This window comes from Macrosteles quadrilineatus, unplaced genomic scaffold (assembly GCF_028750875.1).
Source record: "Macrosteles quadrilineatus isolate MER2022 unplaced genomic scaffold, UCM_ALF_1.0 Scaffold_4__1_contigs__length_99947679, whole genome shotgun sequence".
In the NCBI taxonomy this organism is placed as follows: Eukaryota; Metazoa; Arthropoda; class Insecta; order Hemiptera; family Cicadellidae; genus Macrosteles; species Macrosteles quadrilineatus.
Window position 1 is genome coordinate 47507512 of NW_026542597.1, and position 15491 is coordinate 47523002.

The 15491-nt window shown below is 33.3% G+C and overlaps 1 long non-coding RNA gene across 1 annotated transcript; it reads right to left on the reverse strand.

The window, feature by feature from the left end:
• Positions 1 to 4066: 4066 nt before the first annotated feature.
• On the reverse strand, positions 4067 to 12390 carry LOC128991412 (uncharacterized). The gene is made up of 3 exons (XR_008490637.1): positions 12314 to 12390; positions 7997 to 8058; positions 4067 to 4178 (listed from the first exon to the last, which is right to left on the reverse strand). It is a non-coding gene; the product is annotated as an uncharacterized LOC128991412 (long non-coding RNA).
• Positions 12391 to 15491: the final 3101 nt, after the last annotated feature.

The window sequence follows — 15491 nt, forward strand, 5'->3', positions numbered from 1 at the left end:
AAAACTAAAAAGTAGAAAATAATTTATAAATAAAAAACTTTTTTAAAACAAAACGTTTTTAAACACACTAAAAAGTAGAAAATAATTTTTTAAATATGTGGGGAGTATAAATACTTGTAAGATTTAAAACAAAAAACGTGGGGTGCATGCAATTGATAATAATACATTAGTTCAATAAGTGAAGGTAATTGTAAATTATCTATTGTATGCACCCCGCGTTTTTCGTTTTAAATCTTACAAGTATTTATACTCCCCACATATTTATGAATAATTTTCTACTTTTTAGTGTGTTTAAAAAAGTTTTGTTATAAAAAAGTTTTTTAATTATAAATTATTTTTATTTGATTTGGGTGCTTGTAATTTCTTTATAACTAATACCAAGCAAGATATTATATGTGTTTTATAAAGAGATAATACACGAAGCTACCGATTACCATTATTAACGCTTAGTATTTTCGATTCTCTGTTGATTCGAAAATTAGTAAAATATAACTGGTTTTCTCACAGCTGGTTTATAGCTGTTTTTGCAGCTTTTATATAACGTGCAGAAAACACCTAACTCTCCTACTCTAACATGATCTATAAATTGGCAACCACAAAATACTATCCTTCAGAATCGATTTGATTCTTTAATCATTTATGGCAAAATGTAAAACAATTTTTATCTTGCCTTAGGTCCGAAGATAATTATTAAATATTTTACAGTCACAGATTTAAACGCCATTAACATTTTCCGTGTCTACCACCAACTTCTGATCACGCCATTCCCGCCATACAAAGAGGCTTTAATAAAGAACTCTTGGAACTCGTAATCCGAGCACTTCTCAGTCTTTGTTCTTCCATCTCAATCTACAATAGCTACCTATTTTTAACTTCAGATTGATCACATGATTAACAGAAATTGTTCTTATTTTGTGCCTTAACCATGTCTGTTATTATTTTTATCTATCTCATGTTTATCAATAATACCGCTTACGTAATGATATAAAGATTCCATCAGCGGAAACTAAGTCTTTAATACTTAAATACTTTCTTATGAAATGGCAAACATACTAATGTAGGTACTTTAAGCCAAATATGAATGGAGATGAGTGTAGGATCAGTGGCGCGATCATGTCTTGTTAGTGACTAAGGCCGACATGTTCCGTAGACACAGCTGTTAATTAATAACCCATACAGACAATGGCAACTAGGGACCTACAGTTTATAGTAGAATCCGAACCACATTTTTGCCTTATAATTGGTCTAATTATCAGGATAGTACTGCGGATAGTCGGACTAGTGCGGTCGTTAATCCACACCTGGGAGTATTGCATCCACAGTGCATGCCTATAATTATCCACAATTCGTGACCTAGTAGTTGGATTACAGGACGTCACCACCGTCCCAGTCAAAGAAAATAATAACAGAACAGATAATTATCAAGTAAATAGAGCATTAATTACTTTAAACATTTTATTTTAATTTTTTGTACAAAAAACATTATCTTTTCTGTATTTACAACTTGGTAATTCACGGAATATTTCTGGTGAATTCCAAAATATACTTAATTTCATAACATCAACAATATAAGGTAGTAGTTAATAATGACTCGAGAACTGTTTTTTATTGCAATAAAGGTAACTTGTTTGTGTATCGTTTATGCCAAAGCATCGTGTATGTTGTTAACGAGTGGGAAGTGTGAATAAGCTGATTAACAAACAAACTAAAGTGTTTGTGTTTACTTGGTACACTATTTGATCTGCTTACCGATCACTAGCAATTGTTTAATCAACTATGATTGCACGAGTAATTACAGAGCAGAATTAGTGGGAATTTAGAGTTGACAAATTAACTTTCACTTGGAAAATAACAGCAAACGATATTCATAAAGCGAGCTCCATAATACGTAAAAATGGGTTTATTTGAAGTAAAATGGTGAATATTAACTAGCATAATAGTCTAATATGTGTATTGTTTAAACACTATAATATTACATATCAGTGAGGATTATTAAATATTAACTGTTCCCTTCATTATTTTTGCTTTTGTCGGTGGCGTACCTACACAATTGGTTACGACTATATCAGGACTAGGGTGTCCAAGAATTTTGGAGTCCTTTCTGTCAGTCTCCGTCTCCGTTGCTCTGGCGTAGCCATCCACATATGTTTCTTCAACAGCTGGAGTCTCCGATTAATCTACAGTGTCAAGTTCTACTCCAGAATCTTCTTGGGTGACCATGGGTAGACCGGTCTCTCTGTCAATCTCCTTTTCTCTGTCAGGTCATGTACCTTATCCTCCAGCTGAGGTAGAAACTCCATCTTCACTTGTTTGTCGCGGACCTGTAGTCTCCCCACAGGCCCAAGGCTAAGTACAACGTCCTTATTCTCCCATAAAAGTCGTTTCAAAGCCTAGAAAAATAAGAAATCCATGTAACGTTTGGTATTACTGTACTGAACTCTGTTGTTGTGCAGCCGTACAGCGTATTTGCTCATGACAAATGTTAAGTATTTATTTGTTAAGTATTTAATTGTACCCGTTAGTTCAGTTAATACATTTCTCATTAAAGTTAGAATATAATGAATTGATATAAAAATAATTTTAACATCCTCAAGACAGTACTGTATTCCAGTTAGCCCCAAGAACGATAAAAGAAGTAAAAGGTAGCATGATAGATGATTAATGCTCAATACTTTAGTACTTTACAAAAGTGAATAGGCCAATAGGCCTACATTTTCAGTGTTTAATATTCCATTTTTGGATATTTTGATTTTATATAGGCCCTACCAAATACATTGGTTAATTTTTGTACCTGAGTAACTTCCTGCATACAAATCTTCACAGTTGTCTTGTCCATATGACAGAAAGCAGCAACACCGCCGTAGTGGACCATGTGACAAGCAACCTGAGTAAATGTTATCGACATTATTAGAACACTTAATCATCAATGAACTGCTTTTTTGCAAAAACAGTTTTATGCTTTAATGTATCTTTATACATTTTGAGGTAAATAATTGTGTTGGGTGATCCTAGCAAGGTAGGTGAAATGAAAGCATTAATAGAAGGTAAACTGATTCCGCTGAATACGAGATGCTGGGGTGGTATAACAATATGCTTATACTGTTTGCTTGGTCTAAGCCAGGAACAACATACGCATTGTTTGATGGATTTGGCCTCGGGTTGATGGGTTTCAAAGCAGGTGGAATGAAATAACTCAGAGAATCGTAGAACGTGCACACATTTATTGTTTTTGTGATAATGGAAATACTAGAACTTAACACACTTTAAAACTACATTATAAACAGTTTTCCTGGTATCTATTGACATAACGTTGTTGCCAATTTCCAATTAGAGGACCATAAGCTTATTACGTTTAAAAATGTATTTTGTCGAAGAAGTTGCATAAATATTTTTTTACCCACTTGACGAGAACAACTGTGTACTTCGGATATCAATCAGTTTTTTTTTTGTGTTTTTTTTTATATGAATACTGTATAGTTAAAAATGTGTTCCAATAAGGCTCAACCATGAATACTAGAAAAGACCTGGTATGGATCATGAACATAAAAAATAACTTTTTTGGCCCGTAAGTAAAAAAAACCGTATGTTAATTAATGCTATTAGTATAGGGGTCAAAAATGCCATTTATTTATGTTTATGATCCATGCCGGTATTTTTCCAGTATTCGTGGCTCATCCTATGTACCCTTACACAACTTTGATCATATTCAAGACAGTAAACGGGTTTGTTATGATACAAGTCAATTCCGATAAGTCAAAAACTTTGACCGGTAATGTGGTAATAAAATGTGTTCCTAAAACTGAAAAAATTCATGACTTTTCTGGTTTAGTCAATTTAGACTTCAGTAGTAATATCCTTACAGTTTTTATTGCCTACGTGCATTGTTTTAATCTTCTCTTTTTATCTTCTTGATTTAATAGAAGTAACATTTTATACTAACTCACTACATAATATAGACTAAAATTACAAGTCTACTGTACCATATAAAAGAACTCAAATACGTAATGTGCAGCTACCTTGTTAGAGACGAATACTTGACGCTGACGCAGGCTGAAGGACTGAACTAGATGTTCTGATAGGAAGAACACAGGTCTGCTGAGGATGAGGGGTTTGCCTAGGCCGGTGTCCAGGGCCCATTCTGACAAGGTAAAGGTACCAAGGCCGGGAACGGACACCGCCTGGAGTCAGCAATGTTACCAGTTAAAGGTACCTATTATCTACTAAAATACAAGGTAAAATCACAAACACTTACTCGTATTCTAGTACGATTAACCTTAGAAACTACAACAACTATGATAAAGCTACTCAGGAACAGTTGTACGTGCCTAGTTTTGTATTCAGTCCAGAGATCGTTGTCTTCCACGTGTAAAACAGGTAGCAAGTAATGAATGATAGTCGCATATGTAGGTGACATCTTAGCTCAACATTTATTTAACTATTTTTATCCAGAAAGCTAATGAAGATCGCGAAATTTTGAAAACCCCGTCAGCCCTACGCTGATTGAATTTACATTAAATAAACATATTTTAAATCACCGTTAGCAGCAGCCAATCTTTAGTGATTTTTAACACTATAAATAATATGACATGTCCTTGATATTTGTTCATATTACTATATGTAATAGCTCAGTTCACTATGTAATAACAGTTGTATTCTGGTATTTAGCCGATTCCATCATAAATCGATAAGTTCCCATCGACGCAGTTCTGTGATCAGTGGAAAGTGCGATAAAATGGTGTAAATCGATCCTATTAGTTGATTAAAACGTTTAAGAAAAGTGGTGAATAAAACGAATGACCACGTGGCTTTAAGAAGAGAATAAATTAACAAGTCCAACAACGTTCCACGTGGGATGGTTTAGGGAGAGGAGATTTAAACCTGCACTTTCGGAACGTGCTTTGGGTAAATATTAGGAAGTCATTGATAAAAAGTTTCATTCAAGGTTTCTGTGAGGGAGGGTCGGTTTCGTAAGAATTTGGTAACTGTTTTAACTCAGGGGCCCAGTATGAGTTCTCCTAAACCAAATGTAAAAGAAATTGAAGAGATTATTTTATTGTATTATTTAAGGAAATTAATACAGGTATTTTAAAAAGTTTAGAATTTTACTAAGGATGCTTGATATATAAACGTTTTGTTTTATTAATATGAAATATGTCGAGCTATTTACGCAAGGCTGGATTTCAAATCTATATTATGACTTTTCATAGCTCTGTACTTTTATTTAGTAACTCACTGTTCCAAAACGAGTCTATTATTTGGAAAACCTAAGTACTTGGTACTCTGTTGTCAAAAAATTTAATGAGTTTTGGTTTTACTCTGTGTGCATATTAATTTATCTTTATAAAGTATAGTGTGAGAGTCTAGAAGATGAGAGTGTCGATTCAATAAAGAATGAAATTGAATATGGCTTTAAAATATCAGTTTAAATATGCAAACGTTTAAACATCATACAACAGAATATAAATACCCCCGCCACAGCAAACCTGCAGACTAAGCGAATTTCCATTTGCCTGATTGGATTTACACTAAAATGTCTCCTTAAAAATATCACATTTATTCCCTATTTAAATAGCATTAGTTTAACAAGTACTTAGGTTTGCTGCAACAGGGAGGGTAAAAAGGAGTTATTTTGTAAAATGTTAATAGTTTAGTATTAAATGAATGCATTTTCCAAATTTGATCAAAATATGTCCATAAACAAGCAAACTACAACAGTTTACTTATTCTCCATAAGAATAACATGGGAATTTTAAATTTACAGTTATTTATAATTTTCTCCGTAATCATTAGGCACATAATAACGCTTCAATATACTAAATTATTTGTTTTTTTAAGTTCTACAAAATGGTTTGGAAAGAAATTGCTAAATTTTAATTTTTAGGGTCAAAAATGGGAAAAACCAATTTTTACCCCATAAAACCCATGTTCCCATAGTCCGATCGTGCTGGTTCGCGAACTTGTTCGAATAAACGTAGGTTTACACGTTTGTACCAAATTTCATCAAAATCGGATGATTTTTGCTCGAGTTATCGTGCTAACGGACACATATATAAATAAATATATATATATATGAATTTAAACGGATGGTATTTTTGGTCTCTAGGGACCTCAAGACGAAAAAGTAAATCGGTCCCGGGGCCAGGTCTTACCATGAGTACTACGGTAATAGCTTATTTATTCCCTATAGGGGAAATTCGCTAAAAATGCTGCTATGGTATGAAACTAAATTTTTACAACTTAACTTAAGGTAAATATAATGTTTGACTTATGTTGAGGGAGATAGATACACGGTACAAAGACTGTTCTCATTTTCTTCGAAACCCATCCTATTGTATTCCTTTGCTTTTTGTTTGTTTTTTAATAGGAGAACCAAAAAAAGTGGGTTCCGAACCACCAAGTAGCGTGGTCAATAAACCAACATTAGTGTTTAGCGGGGTTTTAAACCGATCCTCATCGATAGGCCTATAATGTTTCGCCTTTGGTTTACACGAAGTTCATTACACGTAATATACGAGTTTGAACTTTGCAGTAATTTGATATCTAATGTCACTGAACTGTTTTAATGTGACAGGAACAGTGATTAAATTATTTTATGACGTCTCGTATAAACCTTTTGGCAATAAAACCATCCAGTAATTTGAAAACTTCCATTACAAATATGTCGATGCTGATTAATTGTGCGAAAAAAAATTATAATAATTTCTGATTGGTTCGTTCTAGTTGTCTATTATTTATTCCTTTATTTATAATGGTGGTGTCATTCGTTTTAAAATAACGCCTGTAATACCTTGCAATTGCTCGAACTCGGGCAGCAGGTACACTAGTTAACCCTAAACAATCAATCGTTTTATTCGTTTTTAATTTGTTAAGCCCATGCTTTGTTAAGTAACTCTATTGTTGATGAAAAACAAGTATTTCCTCTCGTTGGTGTTACAAATACTAGAGCTAATACAGGAAGTCTATATTTAACTTTTATTGTTTGCTAAAATACTTGGGTTAACAATGAAACACTTAAGTTTATAAGAAATCCGATTAGTTACGAATAATTCATAATAAGGAACAACAAATTAGGAAAACAAGATCACATCCCCACAACCCACAAACTCCAGCTACAAAACTAGGCACAACAAGTAAAGATGGAAAATATCCAAAAGTTATATTTTAAATGTTACAAAACCTACTGTACCCCAAACAATATTAACCCAATATTATTTGTATATCAATAAAATGAAGTTAATTCTTAGTTAAATCGAAGAATCATATAGCATGACTGTAATTTAATGGTCACTATGTTATTCTTTGTGTTATAAAGCTTCCCCAACTAGAAAAGCATCTCTGGAAATGGACTGGACGTGTGTGATCCTTTTAAGTTGTCATTTATTTAATTAATTTATACAGGAAAACAACGCTTTGATCCTAGATCACTGAATAAATGATAATCCCTTCAAACGTTGGATTTCATCATGGCAAAGTTCAGTTTGCAATGTAAACTTTCATTATTTCCGTATTGATTTAATGTAAGTTAAACCTAGCTGTTCGTAAAAGCGTGTGTCATTGTAGTAAAAAAGGTTGTATCAATATTTCATAGTCGTTGACAGAATCTGAGGGATGGAAAGTCTTGATATTCAAACAATAAAATTTGACATTTACTATTTAAAGCTTAAAAAACGTAAAGTGAAAGAATATATAAAGATCTGGTGTATATAAATGGTGTACCCATGATTTATTATTTTGTTTTTACTGTTTCTCCGTTTAAAAACGCATATTGTAAGCCAAACATTTGTTTCTGGCTTGTCTCTTTTACATTGTTTCAATGTGTAATATATTTATAAACATTTTTCATCATCCTATCAGAAGCAATTTCTATTTCTACCCATATCCACTGTGTGTACAGTTCTATTCGGTGGTGAGTAGGCAAGAACTATTGTTTGAATTTAATTGACGATTCAGTCTTCTCATTAATAAATTAATAAATATGATAATGCTGAAACTTCACCTTGTGTTTACTTAAGTTTTGTTCAATCCACGTTCCAACAGCATGCCATACTTTCTGGGTGTCTGTAAAAATAAAGTTTAATTTCAGATTTATTTTAATTTAATAAAACTATAAACGTGTAATATATTTATTGTACAGTAGTCTTATAACGAATAATACTTTTAACTTATTTATATTACTAGGTATACGGTATTTGTAATAATGAATAAAACTATGACACTTTACCACAACCTTTAACCACATGTCCAAAAAAGTCTGGCTTTATGTATATAGACAGAGAAAAAACTAATTTGTGGTTTGTTAACTTATGAACGGAAAGTAAATAGAAATATGTCTAAGAACACTTAAATTATATATTTATACTTAATTATATTCTTAACGACCACAAGACGGTAAATAAACATAAAACATAGTAAGGGGCGATCGATTTCGATCGGACACTCCCATCATCATCTGGCGCCCCCAAATGGCCCAAATGGCGAATGGCGTCTCTGGTCTTTAACCTAATATACAATCTTTATGCACAATTAAAAGTCTTTTGAGTAAACAATATGAGAGTAAACACGTGTTTTAAGTGTTATTAGACGTGTACAATGCTGATAAAAAATTATTTTTCCTACAGTCACTATAAAACATAAATAATTAGTCTTTCAAACACTATACAACACGTTTTTAGGTTCAGCTAGCAACACAATTACACAAATGGTGCCCTGGAGAAAGTAGTACCCGTGGTCCGTATCACTCCGCTATTTTTCCTCGGCAAGAAATGTGCTCCGTCTTTTGAGAATATAGTTCCGTATGTTTTTGTAATTTGAAGTGGTTTCCGCGCCTAAAAAAATGCTTTAAAGGTATTTTCTTGTTTATTAAGACCGTAGGAATGTTTTAAAAACGTTTAAAAGAAAAGTCCAGAAAGTTCAGAAATACCAAAACTATAAACACGAAATGACAGGTTAAATCGTAGTTATAATAGTCAATCAGCTGTTCATAGTATTATTATCTTTAAGTGTTGCCAACCCATTTCCAAGCGTACACGGATTACGTGCATAATAAAACCACGCTGTTTTGTGTTGTTTGGTTGGAATCCTGATGTGCGGCAAAGTATAAACCGTGCGGCAAAGTATAAACCGTACGGCAAAGTATAAATATGCAGCAATTAGCAGCTTTCTGTACTATAAACAGTACAGGGAAGCCAACTTTGTCGGGTGACTGTAGGAAAAATATAATGTGTAACACGAGTGAAAAAGGCCTTTGCTGCACTCGAGATCATTCCGCACGAGCCGCAGGCGAGTAAACATTGCTCTCGTGTGCAGCAAAGTGCCACTTTCACCACTAGTTACACAAATAACTATTACCTATTAAATAAATTTACAATGCAACAATGTAAAATACAATGCGAAAATTCAAGTGCTAATTATAACACATGAAAAGTCGTATAAATATATTACTGCCTACCGGCGTGTATAACAAAGATGACAAACAAATAGCCATTTAAAGAAGCAGAAAATAAGCAACAAAGAAAAATACATACACTGTAAAAAACCCTAGACCTACAACTTATACCAGTAAGTTATCATATTTTAAAACTAAAAATAGTCTTTCCCAACAGAGCTATACAGTCAATTATCGCTTTCAGTGAAAGTAAATGAACAACGTGAATCTCTAAGATGTCTAAGTTTTACACAGATTTGAAAATATAATGTTGATGTAGAACAATATCAAGTACACGCACCAACTGGTAAACTGCTAAACAACAGACTTTGTCTCCTTAAAGCGTCATTCACTATTAAACATGCCCATCGACTGAGTCGGGTGTTTACCAACAATGTAGAATATGTTGACATTTTTTTTAGGGAGGGAATGCTTTCACGCACACACGTGGCCAGCCGTATACTCGCCAGTTGTTGTAATAATAGAGAACGATGATACTCGCTTAAAACCCCTCTAAGCTCTGTTGGACACAGACGCTAATTGGATAGAGAAAGTTTGCAGTCAATGTTAAAACAGGTTTAACGTTTATTAAGGTTGCTGTAGAAAAAGTTCGCATTTTTTGTACAAAAATTGGTTTTGGAATGATGTTTCACTCCTCGACGTTGGTGGGTTAGGTGATGAACTTCAATAATCATGAAATAGCCATAACAAATGGTTGCATGTTACGTGAGGGTTGGTGCTGGTTTCCTTGTGCTTTCTAAGTTAATAGTTTAACACAATAACAATGGTTGAGTAAAACCAACGAACACAATAAGCAAATACTGTAAAAGGAAGCTCAGAGAAATTGTGATTATGCATAATTAACGAAACTTGATTCAAAATACACTTATAAGATAATTTACATACAGTAAAATTCAAACACTCAAATATTAATATTACGAAAATTATTGACCATTTATAAAATACTTATCTAAGCTCATAAACATACTGTATATCAATGATTTTTATATAGAATCATATAAATTTGAAATTATAATTTTGGGTGGACTGATAATAATATTATTACTAACATACACATCGTTAGGTTTAAAATATTTATTTAAGTTACCTATTTTACATGAAATTACACCGTTCATTCTTCCAACAGTTTCTTACGAACATTTTTATGAACTAATCCTACTAATATTATAAATGAGGAAGTTTGGATGTATGGATGTATGTATGTTTGTGACAAGTAAAAGCGAAAAATACTGGTCGGATTGGGCTGAAATTTGATGTGATGATAGCTCACATTCCCGATTAACATACAGACTAATGTAATGTCAGTTTACAATAATATCTTCAGTATCCACCGTTTAATAACAATATTTTATTAAAGAAACCAGACCATAACAACTTTTCACTGCTAATATTTTGATTTTTTAAATGTACTGTATTATTTGTACATGTAATAATGTATTTAACACGTAAAGCAATTTGATGTATAGTTCGTATCTTGTTCATGTACGTCAACGAAGTTCTCTTTATAATAAAAACTACTTTTTTATACACTCTTATTGTTTAAAATAATATTGTATCATAAACCTACATTGCTAATAAACATTGCGTGTAATTCGGACCAATCACTTTAATGAGCGGCGCAAAATGGTTGTGTTAATCAGAACTTGATAAGTGCAATGTGGGAGATTCAATTATGAGTCAATAGCTGTAATAAACAGAGTCATATCTACATACATATTGCGACTAAAGTTCAAGGGTCAAGTAATGTATCACCTCCATATAATCTTCTGCAATCTCCATGATGAATTAGTAATGCACCATTCCCCTGATGCATATTATAAATTCAAACTATGGAATCGAGAAAAATTTTGAATTTATTTTTGGCATGTTTCTAAGAAAATGTTTTTTCATAGATATATCTACCGCGAATGATGCCAGGTTCCAATAGTAAGGTATTTGTGATTAACAGGTTCCATGTGTCAGTTAATTGCTTAAAGATAGTGTCGTTAACACTATTTACGCGAGTTGCGTACACAACTTTACCTACGACAGTGTATTAATTAATAAAAATCACTACTCATAACGTCTATGAGAGGTAATGTTTTCGTTTTCTCATTGCCACTGACAGTGATGCAACGAAGCATTGTACTAAACACTAATTGTACGACTCAACAATTAAATTGGCCTAAACAGCTGATTAGTTTAAGTTCGAATCATTACAGTTTTACTTCTTTTCCCTCAATCCTTGAACCTTGTTGGTCCGTTGCCTGTGTTTTATAAGTAAGAATATGCTGTTATGGAAGTTAACAATGATGTTATGAGAAACTGTTCAACTGACAACAACTGAACTGAAACGGCTACTTAAAAAATCGGTCGTAGGTAAAATATAATAACGTAATCTTGTAAAGTGGTTATAGTGCTCGCCTTTAAATCTGAAGGTCATTATGGTTCTATACCACCCGGGGTTGATTTTGAGCCCAAAAGCCATTTTTCGTTGGATAATTTATCTACCTAAAGGGAGTTTGATGATAGGTAGTCATAAGGCTAGGTTTTTGGACCGTTCCATTAGAAGACCCGGAAAAATGCCAAAGGCGAAAATGAAACTCATATAACAACGATATAGATGGGGCACCATTCAACTATTCGAATAAGAGTACCAATGAATTACACAGATAAAAAACAATAGATAAATTATTTAACTATAATTAATAAGTGTTAAAAGAAGTCCTTTGTATCTGTTAAATATTTTACAATAGCAACATGTAAACAAGATATTACGATAATGTACATCGTACAGCGACGCTCAGAAACGATACTATTTTCTGGTTAAATATTTTAAGCCCAGTTTGTGATATTTAAATTCATAACTTAAGTGAGAAATTCCTTCACCTTGAATAGAAAGTTTACTCCCAACCGCAGACTTAAAGTTGTGGGCTGCCTCTTCTACCACGTTCACACACATTCCCTGGAACAGTGTAATTAGTTATTTATAGAATATTAGATTATTCATACTTCTTAGAAGACGTACATGTTGAAGGTAACTCAGTATACCTTGTGATCTTAATAAAAGTTAATTTTATTGCTGGTAGAACAAAATTGCAAAATAAAAACTATGATACGAAATGATTTGAACAGTTTTACATGTAACGATGTGAAGTGAGCGGTGGAGCCCTGGGCAAACCCAAAACCAGTGCCTTCATTTTTCCCTAGGGCGGGCAGGCGGTGGTTGAGGGGCGCCCCAAAACCTTCGGCGCCCTGGGCATATGCTCAGTCTGCCCGTTTATAAAAGTGGGCCTGTTACTCACATAATGGAGATATCCGAATATTTTTTTTCTTACGATGCGTTCGCCAAAAGTAATATAATATTGAGGATCCTGTATAACATTCTGTATATATATTGTATCCAGTATTCACAGTGTATAGAACTCGACATTTAATTTCCATTTTTATTGGTTGGGGGATATAAATGACTATAGCTTAATTGAGGCCACCGACAATTACCTGATTCCAATTACCCAACCAAGTGAAACTAAAATGTCCATAAAACTAAAACAACCAAGTGTTATGCCGTCCGTATAGCATCTTTCATACAATTTAAAAGCTCACAGTGTCAAAAGATAAAAGAGAACATTGCATTTCGTTGTCAGTCACTATGTGAGTTGCTCATTCAACTGTGTTCGATTTACATTAACTTTTTCATCATTGGTTCACACTCCACAAAGATAGGATGTCTATATCTCTTCACTCTAAATAGACGTGCACAGTGCGTAGCAATCGTAGGCAGTGAAGTTAACCAACAATCATATTTGTGCCACTTATTTGATAAATGAGAGAAGAATTCGTCTTTTTCGCCCCAGTTAAACTTGACCGTTCAAACCAACGTTAGAACTATGTTTAATCCACTCCAGCCGTGAAGCCAAACTACAAAAGCGAAGGAGGATTCAGTTGCAAACAAGTTAGAACACAAACAACACAAATCATCTCGACCCACGTCATCTGTGCTTGATTTGATTATTGTCTGCTTTGTCTTGCAGTGCTTATCTCCAAAGAAAACTTTTTAATTGCATTAAGGTATAACACAATTTCAAAAACCTTTATGTTTATGTATTTGTAGATTCAAGAGCCTTAACATTCAAATGACTTTGAGTGCATCACGTCACCAAAATGCCTTTCACATTGTCATGTGTGACAGTGAGAGAAGATCAGTATTTTTATCATATAAACATCTCTTTTGCATGGTATATGTACTAAATACTATACATTTTGTACTATCTAAGGCACTGATGCAGGTCTAGTGTTGATAGCACGGGATTTTTGCTCAGAAAGCTTTGGTTCAATTCCTGCTAACCACCAATGTTTACTGTACGATACAGCTAACTAAATGTGATACAGCTAGCTAAATTAGGACCCCATGTAGACTTTGCTCAGTCCGAATGTCAGTTTAACAGTAGCTTACAAACATATCTTACGTCTAAGATAGTTAGGAATGCGCTAATATAAAACTCAAAACTACTGAGAATCTTTTTATAAACGTGGGAGGGTTTTTTATTCAACCACTTCACAGACTTTCGTGGTTTTTTGTTGAAAGAAACATCATTTTGAGAGAAAGGAAATGTTGAAGCCATAATTTTAATTTCGGGTTTATGTCTTTCACAAATGGTATTTTAATTTTGAAAAAGTCTAGCGGCCGACATTAGGTTTCAGTACATTTTAAGTTTGTTTTGTTAAACGAACAACTGGTTTATTCTGCAAACAGTTACTAAAATTTTAATGTTTTAGCGAATTTCCCATATATGGAATAAGCTATTACCGCAGATCTCATGGTAGGGCCTAGAACTGGGACCGATTTGCTTTTCCGTTTACACAAAATTTCATAATTTCTCTCCAAACCATTTTGTAGAGCTTAAAAAAAAGAAACAATTTTGTATCTTGAGGCGTTGTTGTATGCCTATCGGTTACGGGGATAATAAAAAAATTGTAAATTAAAAATGTCCAAGTTATTCTTATGGAGAATAAATAAACTGTTGTAGTTTGCTTGTTTATGGATATAAACCAATTTTTGAAATTTTGTTTATTTAATACTAAGCTATTGACACTGCAATAAACACACATCTCAATATCTTCCCTGTAGCAGCAAACCTAAGTACTCACTAAAACTGATGTTAATTAAATAGGAAATAAATCTGACAATTTTTAGGGAATATTTTAGTAGAAATCCAGCCAGGTAAATGGAAATTCGCTTGTCTGCAGGTTTGCTGTGGCGAGGGTTTTTATGTTGTTAACAAAATATTGATCGTTGATATATTTTTTTAAGATTGTACTAAATGCATCGATGTATGTAGTCTAGTTAGTTTATATACATCGATGACTAAATGTAGTTTCTTTTTACCGTAAAGAATTTGTATTTTCGGAAAATGTGTGATTTTGCAGTATTTACCACAATGTTTCATATAATCAATCAAGCTTTGTCGTTAATTTAATTTGTGTGAATATACGGTTATGGAATGAAGATGTCAATCATGATAGTGAAATGGCTGGTAGTTCTACCAAGATAATGCCTGAAGTCTGGAATGGCTTTCCAACGAGCCATCTAATATCTACTTAACATTTATTGTAAGCAATTGTTTATTTTTTAATTACGTAAATATTAAGAGTAGCGTTCAGTTTGTTAACAGTTCCCTGTTACAATTGGATATTGTTATGCAGGAACAGAACACATGAATAAGGTTTTTTTTTCTTTCAACGCCAGTGGCATTTCACAAGAGAGTTACCGGTACGGGAGATAAATGTTTAGTGGATGTGCCGGGGATTGAACCCGTCCCTCCCGCACCGAAGTCCGAGACGCTAACCACTAGGCTAGCAACACAACCAATTAAGATTAACATTAAGGATTGATTAAGGAGTTAACATGGCCATAATTCCAAAATGACGTCCTATTAGCGAAAGGTCAGAGGCCTACCACAAATCTTCAAAATATATAAAGGCAATGTAATAAACTTTTTCCTATTTATTTCTAATTTGCTGAATTTAGTTATTTCATACATCCATACGTTTACAGTTTGGTTAT